General features: G+C 37.3%; 1 protein-coding gene across 1 annotated transcript in view; it reads right to left on the reverse strand.

The window, feature by feature from the left end:
* The window catches only part of mid2 (midline 2), a 77,398-nt gene that overhangs the window by 48,594 nt on the left and 16,109 nt on the right, over positions 1–12,695 (reverse strand). The window contains exon 3 of the mRNA XM_077732134.1: positions 10,563–10,663. The gene's annotated coding sequence lies outside the window, so the exon portion shown is untranslated. The remainder of the gene's footprint in view (positions 1–10,562; positions 10,664–12,695) is intronic.

A 12,695-nucleotide genomic window follows, 5' to 3' on the forward strand; every position in this document is an offset into this window, starting at 1 on the left:
GCTGGGATGGAGAGGAAGAGAAAATCCCAGAAGAAGAAGAAGAAGAGGAGGCCAGCATAACATGGCTAAAAATAGAGCATCAAGTGGATGGAGGAGAGAGAAAAAGGGAGGGCCGTGCAGTACCTGTGGGCTCAGAGTCAGCCTGGCAAGCAATGAGATAAACTTGTCTTTATTTGTATTTGTAGTTTATATTCCTCAATATTTGAACTGGTTGGACTGTGAATGAGTGTCAACACATTTAAGTTGAAAGATGTGTAAACATCAATGATGGGAGGAGCACCTTCAAAATGGGATGTGCGTGACCTCATCCTTAATCTTTTCATCACATTGCAAAAATAATGTAGAATACGACAGCACAACATAAGCAGATCAACTTGAAAAATAATGCATGGCACTCACCAGGGAAGCATCTTATGTTAAGATGTTTTCCATTTGGTTTATCTCTTAATAATGTTGTCATTCAACATGACAGACTATTAAAATAAGTCGTTCGTGAGAAGCAAAACCATAAAAACACTTCACTTTGTCATAGGCCAGTATCAATTTAACATAATCTTGTAAAAAATGTCCACAATTGCCTTTTTTTGTCAAAGTTCAGGGGCCAAAAAAATTAAACGAGCGTTAACGCATCAGTAAAAGTGACAAGCCATGAAAATAAATCAGCCTCTCTGACCACAAACGTGCTTCTCAGATACCTTGTGATGAACGCCGAAGACTCCTTGGCTCTGATCCTGCACAGCTTGTAACTCCACATTTTTACCATTTAATCATTAAGCACAGCATGCAGCTCAAAAGACTAAAAAAAACCTTTACGGATCTGAAAGAATAAATCCCAAATAAGCATAGCAAACAGAGATTCATAACTCTGCCTCCTGTTAGCATATTTTTGCTCCATATCAAGTTTCAGCTTTATTTAACTGTAAAAAACTTCTCTTTTCCACTCCTCCGAACCACAGCTTCCGGGGTATAGAAAAAAAAAAGAGAAAAAGAAAATCCAAGCCAGTACAATCACTACCTTTTATAGGCCTACTGAACCGCAGTACAAATTGCACCATGGGATTAGAAAGTGACTTATCCAAACCACAGTCTCCCACAGTAGCACATCCCCAGGAAATTGACGACTATACTTAATGAGTGACTTCTGAATCTCTGACTTATACGAAAAATGGCTTGATTTTTTAAAAGTTTCTTTTCAGATGTTCAGAAAATCCCACAATGCACTAAACAACATGGTGAGGTTATTTAAACTACCAAAAATAAGACCTAATTCACGTAACATTCACTGCACATGAGCTCTTGTTTATTTAGCATTATAATCATCTATAAAATTCCTCATTTGCATATTTGACTCTTCACCTTGATCATTAAAGTATACTATATCTGATCTTAAAAACATATTCTCATAATTCTATACCCCAGTTGTTGAACGGCAACCCATTGAGGGTGTCCCCAGCCTACTACCCACATATGGCTGGATCGGCTCCGGCACCCCCACGACAATTGCGAGGAGAAGCGGGACGGAAAAGGAATGAATTCCACACCCATCTATACATGCAGTACTATTATGTTATTATTCCTTTCCCTTTCATATTGGTGATATTCTGTTTTCAAATGCTGGTTTGAACTCGCCAATCCTGATGGAAAAACATTGACATCACAGTGGCGGTAGTAAGGTGACTTTTTCTTTTTATGAGAGAGGGTGGGTCTGTCAGTTCCAGAATTATCCCAGCACACACCCAGAAACGTGCAACATCAACAAGCACACAACACAAAGGAGAGACTTGATATCACCGGGAAAGCTATCCAACATGCCGTCAGTGCTTCCTGTTCTGATGGGACCTCACATATCAGACATGCAAGGTTTTTCCCATAATGACGTAAACTGTCCCATGACAAAACATGAGTTTGAAAGAGCAATTTGATGATGAATATAAAGTTCTTCAATGTATTTCTTGAATGCATATGATGGATTTGTTGTGCAATAATAGTTTGGAGAACAAATATGGCAGAAACTTTGACTAAAAATAGATTTAATCTGTATTCAACTTTATTCAAAAGCATGAAGATGTTTTCTCTCTACATTTATGATGACAAATCAGCATGTGAGTCACTCACTAGTGGAAAGTGTTAAAAATAGTTTTCGCTCAAAGCTCAATGCCATAATTCACCACAGATTTTTGAGCCATAAACAAGCAATCCATTTAAAATCAGTCTACATCTGCGCCATCCTGTCAATCTTTCTTGGAAAAAACAAATCTTTTGAGGCTGTGTAATGGCGAAATATAGTTTGATGTCTTTGTCGGATATCAACATTGTCTCAAAATGTCAATATTAGAAAAGCAAATTGAATGAACACCATAAAACGATGAAAAAAAACTTACTTCAATTAGCCTTTCAGCGACAAGTTAGAGAAAAGCTAGGAAAAAAACCCCAATAAAACAGCTGGACAAGTGTACATATTGTAATTAACTTTGTTGAGTTGGAATCTTCCAAGTCCTCAATTTCCCTGCAGTATTTCCCCCCAGCTTTGTTCTGTTCTCATTGCACTGTCTTCCTCTGCACCATCTAAATATTTGATGCGTTGCCTGATGTTGTTTTAGGGATGGCTCCCACTCTTTGATCACATTAAGTGTCAAGGGAGTGTTGCAGGTGCAAAGGCAGCCAGTAACACAACAAGAGGTGATGAAGAAGAAAAACTACCCTGACAAAACAGACAAACAATCAACATTCGGCCTATTCCAAAACCCACTTGCACTTTTGGCAATACGACAACAATAGAGCGCCATAATTATAATCCAAACCTCAGCCAAATATTGAGTGCCCTTATTAAGTGACAATAAATCATACAAATGCAACATAGCACATTTACTCACATATGGCACACTGAAAGTCTAAAATGTTCCCTAAATTGAACTAAATTCAAGTTTCTGTAGATGTCACTGTATGACGCTGACAGCTTGACAATCTGGGTACATTGCTTGCTGACACGCTATAATTATATAGTGAAATGGGTGGAACTGCACATATCAAACTCAAAGCATGACAAATTAGCAATCGACGATGACGTTTTTGTCTGCTACAGAGCCCAAATGGGTCAAACGAAATCGGTTTTACAAAAAACCTACTTTAAAAAATCCTGTACAAATTTTGTTATACGGCGTACACATTTTTGACTCCAAATACAATAATATAGAACCATATTGCTGCAATTATTTGACAGTCATTACAAAACAACCCAGGCTTGTTTACCACTGTTCCGGTGATTTTAAACTTGCTCCTGATTGGTCTAACAGTAGATATAAGAAGCTGCAGGTGACTGTCTATTTTCTCTCCCCTGACTTGTGAAGGTCAACACATGTTATTGGCTTGACTTGATAGTGAAAGCGTTGTTCTCTCTCTCTAAAATATCAGCCTAAAAATGTGGGAGGGTGAGTCTGCCATAACCCTTGGGGTAAAAGTAAACATGAATATGGATGGATGCAGCTTGGCACGTCCTTGAAACATGGCCCCAGACTTGCAGTCAGTTGAGCGTAGGGGGACTAGCGGCTTGTCTTCAAACGACTTACCGCAGATGGCAAACAAATGATGTGGGATAAAGTGACTGAAAAGCAGCTGGGGACCAAAAAGAAATATTAAGAAAAGAGAAGACGAGTAGGACAAACAATACCAAAAAAAAAAAGGAATTGGAGAAACCAGCAGGGAGGGAAAGACTCCATTTCAGCTTTTATTTGAGAGCAAAGTGGTGCACTTGATTCTGTTATTTAAGGGCAAGAAAAAGCGCCATTGAGCAGCATATAATATTTAGAACAGATCTAAATCTATTATGACTGCCTGAAGTCTATTTTAGTGTGTGTTTGCCATCACTTAATAATATACTTTCAGGATTTAGCGTTCAAAATTTCTTTGAAGAATTTATCAAAACAAGAGAAAGGTGGCCTTATTTTAAAAATGCAAAGTACGCATGGGCATTTTTTTCGGTTGATGAGACAAAACTAATATGTAACAAATAACTTTTTTTCTATCATGGACTGAGAAAACACACTATTGTACAGATTAACACGTTCTTACAATGAACAAAAATGTCGGACTTTGTATTACAATATGAGTCCAACCCCAATCTATATTGTAACAGTAGTGAAGTCCATGACCCACACAGAAGCATATTTGATATTCGCCAGCTTTTGAGTTTGCGCATCAAACAGAGCCTTTATGTCAAGTCTTCCAAAGAACAGTACACAATACCACACGGGTATTTCCACATGGTTTGCACCAGACATGCCAATGTGTAAAGCCGGCCGGACGCAAAGATACACAATCGGGCAGAATGGATTCATGCGGACATTTTTTTTCCGCGCTCCAGTTTGAAGAAAGAAACAGAGGCGCTTTTTGACTTCTTGTGACAGAAGAGCGAGTGTCTTTGTTCAAGTTCTCTGGGTGCCGACTTGTGCGCTTGGAAATGAACAAGTGACACGTCCTTTGCTGCAGCATCTCGGCACCCCGCCAATCCCATCCACAGTGATTATCAAAGAGTCTTTTAAGGGGGGGATTAATGACACAAAATGGGGACTTTCTTCACATCCATATTTCATCACAAAACAGATCTGATAGACAAGCAGTGAGCATTTTAACTTTTAACTTCAAATGGCTAGAATTACTAATCGCAAGAGGATAAAAAGTCATGCAATTATCCTTGTATTCTTGGACTACTTTTGGATTTGATCTATTTAATATAATAATGAACATATTCAACATATACTTCACTAAAAATAGAACCAAAATACTAAAACAACCTTACTTGCCCTAAAACTAAATCCACCACCTGTATTAAGAATGCTTCCTTTCTAAAATATTGTAATTATAAAGGTCATTATAAGAATGAAATAAAGACTGTTCCCTCTCTGAGGCCAGTATTTTTTATTTTTTTTAAACTTTCACAGCTACAATCAAAGAAATATGAACGTCAACTCAAATGCCTCCTATTTTCTGTAGCTAAGAATATTTTGAAGCAAAACTTTAAAGCATGTTTACCCCAAAACGAAGGCTAAAGTGCTTCCATCAATCTAATTAAAGCTGCTGTTTCACAATGGAGCATTTTGGCCTGTAAATTTGCATTTCTAATCACCACCGATTAAAGGTTAATCCTTAAAGAATGAAGCAAGTTCCATATCATAGTTTTCCATTGGAGCCACTTGAAGAATAAAATCTAGCTGTACACAGAAATGGCAAAATATTGAATTATACTACAAGCGACTATAAATCAGAAAGCCAACAAACCTTTCTTTTAACTAATCCCAGTCTGGAAAAGCTGTTTTAGTGAGTTTTAGTGGCAGTGGGGGAAAAAAAAAATCCTATTTTTGATTGGCAAGTAAAACAGCTTCTTTGTGCTGTCACATTAGTTTTAATAGGCACACACAAACGCGCTCTCTTGACAATGAAGTGTCCTAATTAGCGTGGATAAATATTGGAGAGCACTTGTTAAAAGTAAAGAGAGCGTCCTCTGTGATTGATTTGTTGATTCTCTTGTAGAAAAGGTCACATGGGACGACGACGTACACAACAGCTTGGACGAGTATGTGTAGAGGGCCGGTCTAATGAGATGGAATACGGGCGGGCAACAAGTTATTGTTATTAATAAGCTGCCAATTATATCATGAAGCAAATGCAGAGTAACAAACCTGGAATGGAAAACAGTGGACAGCTGACTCATGAGGGAATATTCAAAGATGGGAATGAAAAGAGAACGTAAGCAGGAAAATAAGGAGGACACCAAAGAAAGAAAAGTGAGAAAATTAAGAAAATCTCATCCATGGATGGAAAGCCAACATCTTAAATGCAGATCTTAGCTAAAAAAAACATATTTTAAAAGCTCCTTTTCAATTTCTCTCGACTCACAACTCCAAATAAGCACCGTAAGTGCCATTTTAAAGCAATTATTCTTCAATTTGTCATTCAAAAGTCTGTCCCTCTCACACATGCACAAATATAAACTCACATCTTCCAATTGACATTTATTAAACAACAAAAAAATAAGCATACACTCAATTCAATACTGCTTAGAAAACCATCTAGGACAGACTTGAAAAATATAAATAATATCTGTGAAACATATCTACAGTGCCATCTAGTGTCTCTCTTAAAATCAAGTCACAAAATGTCCTTTTTCTCACACAACTGATCGCCATCAAAACTAAGGCATCCTAAAAAAAATATATGTATATATATATATATATATATATATATATATATATATATATATATATATATATATATATATATATATATATATATATATATATATATATTTATATATATTCACCATTTGATATTATCCAAAGTATTTACACAGTCAAAACCTCAAAAATAAGCGAGCCAGAATACATATTCCAGTCTGCACTACAAATATGTCAAGGTCAATCTTGTCAGGGTAGCGGGGTGCTGGAGCCCCTGGGATACATTCCTGCTCCCGACAGATAATGGTTTAGTCCTCTCAAGTTACCATCAAACAATTTACTCTATTTTCATAGTATTTGTCTATCAGAAATGCATAAGCTCATCATCTTTACTTTCATCTGACCATATTTATGCCTCTTAATATTCAGTTTCTGCCTTATGTCATTCCCCTAAAAGGCCATTTCCTCTTTTAGAACTGTTGGGAGGCTAAATTTAAAAGGCCCAAACTAAACATGCCTGGAGGTGATGACAGGGATTGTGAGCTTCCTCCACAAAGTCACGTACGCCAACGCTTTGCTATACGTGTGCATTTTTAACAAAAAAAAAAAAATGAAACCATCACATTCACCATGTAAAAGTTTGCATTATATCACATTAGGATATCTAATGTCTTCTAAAAAATGACTTTTTCAAATTACAGTAGCATCTGGGAACAGTAAATTCATGGTTTTCCAAATGAAATGATACAACTATATCACATTAATGTGCAAAAAATAGACAAATGATGCCTAATGTTTTACTTTGAAAATAATTAGCCAATTAAAATGGTCAATGGACCATATAGGCAACGCATTGATTCTTCAAGGAAAACACAAAATCACCTAAGTGACTGACCCCATACTTTTGAATAGTATGGCAAAAATGTCTTCATTTATTTGCATATTATTTTGCCAAAAATCCCATTCAAATTTCAAATTGCACTGATCTTCCCGTTCGATTCCATTTCAATTTGTCTCCCCACAAAAAATAGGAACAAATCTGTAGTTGCTGACGCACCATTATCTCAACCCATCATAAAAAGTAATAAAATAGTGAGGAAAATATCAAAGGCAAGTGCCACCGAAAGCAATGGGCGGCTGCCAACTCATCGCAAACACACTGGCGGCATGAAAGTAACATCTCCTCAACACAGCTGCAAAAAAAAGGGTGGTAGGGTAGGGGAAAATAACCCCCGCTCCTCCAATTCCCTTTTCCCAGGATTGGTAAGGCTGCAGCATGTGAAAATGCTTTTATTGAGGATTTCTAAGAGCGAAATTGAACTGCGAGAGAAAAAAAACAAAACAAAACACGGTGCAAGCCTTTTGTGTGAAAATCCCAGTGGTGGAAGAGGAGGACGCATGCCAATTTATCACACACTATATTGTTGCAGTGTACATTAATGGACCACAATACAAATATGGCAACATTTGCCTTCAAAAAATAAACCAACAGATTTTTTTTATGTTTGGTAGGGAGTCATTGCAAAAGAAGGAAATAGAACCTTCAAGTATTATCACTAAAATGCAAATTTTCAGACAATAATGCTTAGTTCTCTTTTGAAATTCCAGTTGCTATTCAAGATGACGGTAAATGTAACCGTGTACCATTGACGAGATCATTTAGCCACGTCTGTGCACCGTCTCCATTAGCCATCTGCCTCACTTCAAAGAAAATCAGAAAGCTAAAATGCCCACTTCTCAATCATCAACTCTCTTTTCCACTGCACTGAGCCCATCTTGAACTTAAGAACCCTTGTAATTGAATAATAAACAAATGATGACGAGTGGCAGACAAAAAAAATGGTACTGCTACCGGCCGGCTGAGATTTACAAACTGGAGCATCACATTGCACCTTCCCCGAGGTTCTTTTCACGTTTGTCTTTTGGAGACGAAACAAAGCTGCCACCAAACAATGAATGCAAAGAAGCAGATTTCACCAACTAAGAAGGTTCGTTTAGAGTGGACAATTCCAACAAAGCTATTTTCAAGATTTTTTCATGCATTTTCAATTCAAAACAATGGTTGCAATTGTGTGGCTTCAGTCATTTTCAACCAGAATTTCCTTCTACATACAGATTAAGGAATTCTACGACACTAATGTGGGTAGTCTCCTTAAATAATCCTAATTTGGATGAAGATAGTGTTTTCAGAAGCAAAGAGTTACTTGCAGTTTTGTTGGTGCACACGGAAGTTTCATGCAAGCAAACAAAAAGAAAAAAAAGATTTATATGTGTGTAAACTGCCTCAGTCGTAAACAATGTTGCGGAAAACACGTGAGCACTTGAGCTAAAGTACCATTTCCAAAATGATCGGTCACAGTTCTTTTAAGATTTCCCAGAATTGCACCCCGCAACATTAGCTATGCTCTAATTATAAACCAGCGCATTGCAAATACATGACGTAATCGAATCCTCTCAACGATAAATGTCATCAAACATAATTCTCGCCAGAGGATGGCAGACTTTGATTCTTCCCAAGGACTCCCATGCATCTGTATGCAAGCAAAATGGAGACTCTGACGACACTTAATAGCCCGTGAAGACAAATTAAAATTAGCAACAAATTCCCTGCACTCATAGAAGAGGGAATAAGCACAATCCTTTATCATCTGCTACATTCTTAAGGAGGAATACATCAATAAAGCTCCATATGAATAGGATTCAGAACTACCGTATATCATGGACTATAAGTCACCCTTTTTTCCTGGGTGTGCAACTAATGTTTTTTTCCTTTTTTTCTGGGTATTCTGTTACAAAATGTCTATTTAGCACCAGTTTGTTCTTTCTGAACAGATAAAAAATTGCCCTCCCACTAAATATCTATTCTTTGGCTCATGCGACTTATACTCAGGTGCTATGAAAAATACCGAACTTGAAACCCTAATTATCTTCTGTTATGCTTTTTTTCTTTTTCAAATTGAACTGACTTTTAAAGTGCAGCAAATAACCACCCGCCATGTTTGAAATTGCAACGTAAGCCAGCGGGATCAAGCAGGCATACCGCTGTCAGAACACCGACAGCATCAACACAACACGCCAACTCGTTATTTTCTCTGCATGTACCGAAGCCGACGCCGTCTTCCGCCTTGCCGCTTGCGTCTAAAACCTGGTCTGCTCTAGGCACAATTAGGAGCTGTGGATAGTGTGAGTGGATGCATGATGAATACTTGCTGTCAGTTTGATGCATCTAGCTCAACAATTGTCTCAGAGAGGATCATAACCCATTTGGCATCCTTTCATTAAAACACATCAGCGGATATGATGATGTGCTGACAATACGACTAACGGTCATCATACCTGTCAACTGGTACGTTCTCGCCGTAATTGGTACAACTGAAAGCCCATTTTTATATTGGTACGCTGTACACATGAAAATGGTACGCTAAACGGTGATTTTGAGAAAAAAAAATAAATTAAGGCACTTTCTAGCCATTTTTCACCATCCGCCATTGTTTCTTCCCGGAAACGCATGTCTGCCAAGTGATATATGTACCGGCGCCTCTGATTGGCTAAAAAAAAAAGATCATGATAAACATTTCGTTTTGTAACACTTTCACCATGTGATTTCCGTTTCCTGTTCCCTTGTTTATGTTTACTTTCATTTGAAAGCAATAAACACATAAACATACATTTTCTACTTGTTGTTCGTGATTTTTTACAAAAAAGTAAAGTGGTAAGATTTTCCATGTATTTATACATATATGTAAGGGCGAAAACAAAATTTGGTAAGATCACAAATGGTTCGAGGTTGACAGGTATGGGTCATCGTCATAACATATTCATAACTAGCGGCTTTTTTTCATATACTTTTGTCTTTCATCCTTTCACTTTTTCTTCAAATTCCATTTTTTTTTTTAAATTTGTCATCATTTGTTGAATTCATATTCAGCCAGAGTTTTGTGATACACTATTGACATCTATGGATTTTATTGTGCAGCTGTTCCATTTGGGTGATTAATTCATTCCGTGATTATATGAAAACAAATGTTGTTGAATACATAATCTACCATGACTGATATAAGAAAAATGTGTTGACTAATAATTACAAAATGAACCATTTTGATTCAGCATCCAATGTAAACTCAAAATGTTATTATTGCCTTTAGAATCCAAATGACAACAACGCATAATGCTCAAAGACTAATAGTAATATTTACTACCTATATTAACTGTATAGCAATCGATAAAATAAAACTGTGGCTATTGGGATGGTGATTCTCTGAGTAAGGCTTGAACTCCATCCACATTGCTTTGTCTCATCTCAGAGTCAATGCAAAAAAAAAAAGAGAGAAACACACACACACACACACACACACACACACACACACAAACAAGATGATGTGTGCTACTCACAGTGTTCTTCCAAAGCGACCATTCGACGTGACAGTCACACTTGACGAGATCAACGTGTTTGAAGCTCAGTGAAGTCCGGTGGAAGAATGAATTGCACTTGGCTGCAAAAACAAACAAACAAAACACATGAACATTTCTTCAAAAAGCCAGAAAAATCCTGGAGTGAAGCAAGATTGCATGTGTTCCGTCATCGTACAGGAAAAAAAAAAAGAGCGCTCGCTCCACAATCGGGGACTGAATGTCTCCCTGGCGTGGACACGTGACCAGCCAGCCCACTGGGGAGCCCCCAATGTTTTGCACCAGTTCATTGTCTTCTTGGTCAATCGGGGTTTTTTGGCAAACGGGGCTCGGCCCCTTCCCTTATTAATTAAATTCAATACATTGAACAAATACAACAGGAATAACAAGTGTAACATAATGTAGTACATCACTGAACAAAATCTCTTGTAGGCTGTCAAGTGGATGCCAAATCAACAGGTGCTGTTCTAAAACCTAGAAAGCAATTTTGACCAATTATCTTATTTTATATGTTCATATTATTTATTTTTGCATGATTATGATCACCCCTGACACCCACTCTGGCAATAAAAAAATGGCTCATGTCATTATTGCAATGGGCAATTTTTAAATCAAAAATAAATAATAATAAAACAGAAAAAAACACTTTTTATACGTAAACTAACTAACTAAACCAGAGTGTAGCCTAAAGTTGTTGGGAGAACGTAACAGTTCAAACATGTGTTCCTTACATTGATTTTTTTTGTTGAGGCAAGTATAGAAAAAAACAACAACTCGATTATTTTTAGTTTTCAAAGAAAGCACATGTGACAAAGCACTGCGTGGGGTTTTCCGCTGAATACAACAAGTCACACATGCTGTCTAAAGCTGATAGGATGTAAAAGTCAGGCCAAACAGTTGTAGTTATAATGTCAAAGATGATAAAGAAGACATAGTGGAGAGAGATTCAGATGAAAGCCACACTGTGCAAGTGCCCAGAGGGAGGTTTGACCTTGAAAACAGAAGCTTGCTGGGATCCCCACTTCCATTTTAGAAAAAATCTTAAATACTTTCTTGACTCCAATCATGGTCTGAATCTGCAGCAACAGTACCGATTTTGACTCTGGGCTAAATTCTCTTCTGCCTGCGATGAAAGAGTAACTGCAATGACGAGTGGTGGAGCACAAGCAGGCTGCTCCAGGCTCCGCTTTCTAAAGACGAGTGAACCATGAAGGGAAGTTTAGGGGATAAATGCCATATCTCAGATAGCAGTGTTTGAATTCGATCCTGTCTGACCGCTTACAGCTTCCAGGCAGGGATGAATTTAGAGCAATTTTCACTGTGGTGCTGCTACTATTGCGGCCACTGCCATTGCCCTCAAGTGGCAATATATGACTACTAACGTACATCTGGAAAAAAATAAATAACAGTGATTGATGACAGGAACTGCATGTGAATAACATTTATCGAGGATAGTGTTTGAAAATGAGGGGAAAATTGAAATGTTTCATCGGGTTTGAGTGAAATATGGAACATTTCAGATTAGTAATCAGCAGAACACATTTTTTTTTCCTTTTTAAAGAAGTATTTTGCCTTATTTCCTATGGTGGTATTTTTTTTAGAGCAACTGGGGGGTTAAAAAAATGCATGTTTTTGGGGATTAAAAGTAAAATGTTCTGTTAATTGTGGAAGGAATGACATTTGGTAGACATTTCAGGTTTCCGATTTTTATAAAAAATCTTTTTGGGAGTATGTGTGGAGCTGATTATTTAATTATGGACTTATTGTTTCTTTAAAGTTAAGAGTGATGCAGTTTAGCAGACATTTCATTCTAACCACCAACCATCTGATTGTCCACATCATTAATTGAGTAACATAATAAAACATAAATCTATTGAGACAATTTTTTATGGAAACATGTGATACAGATGGCCCTATTTTGGGTTGCTGTTTTGGTTATCCGACAAAGACACTCTTGCAACAAGATCACAACATTCCACTTACAATAAATATGCTGTACTTGCACAAGGACACACAATCTTGTGTCTGAATTATTGTCTATTATTTCCAGAGATTGTTTTGCCCACATTGACCTACTTTTAACAGCTGTGGGACACTAGCCGTTTTGATCAAATG

The sequence above is a fragment of the Stigmatopora nigra genome, chromosome 14 (genome assembly GCF_051989575.1).
Source record: "Stigmatopora nigra isolate UIUO_SnigA chromosome 14, RoL_Snig_1.1, whole genome shotgun sequence".
In the NCBI taxonomy this organism is placed as follows: Eukaryota; Metazoa; Chordata; class Actinopteri; order Syngnathiformes; family Syngnathidae; genus Stigmatopora; species Stigmatopora nigra.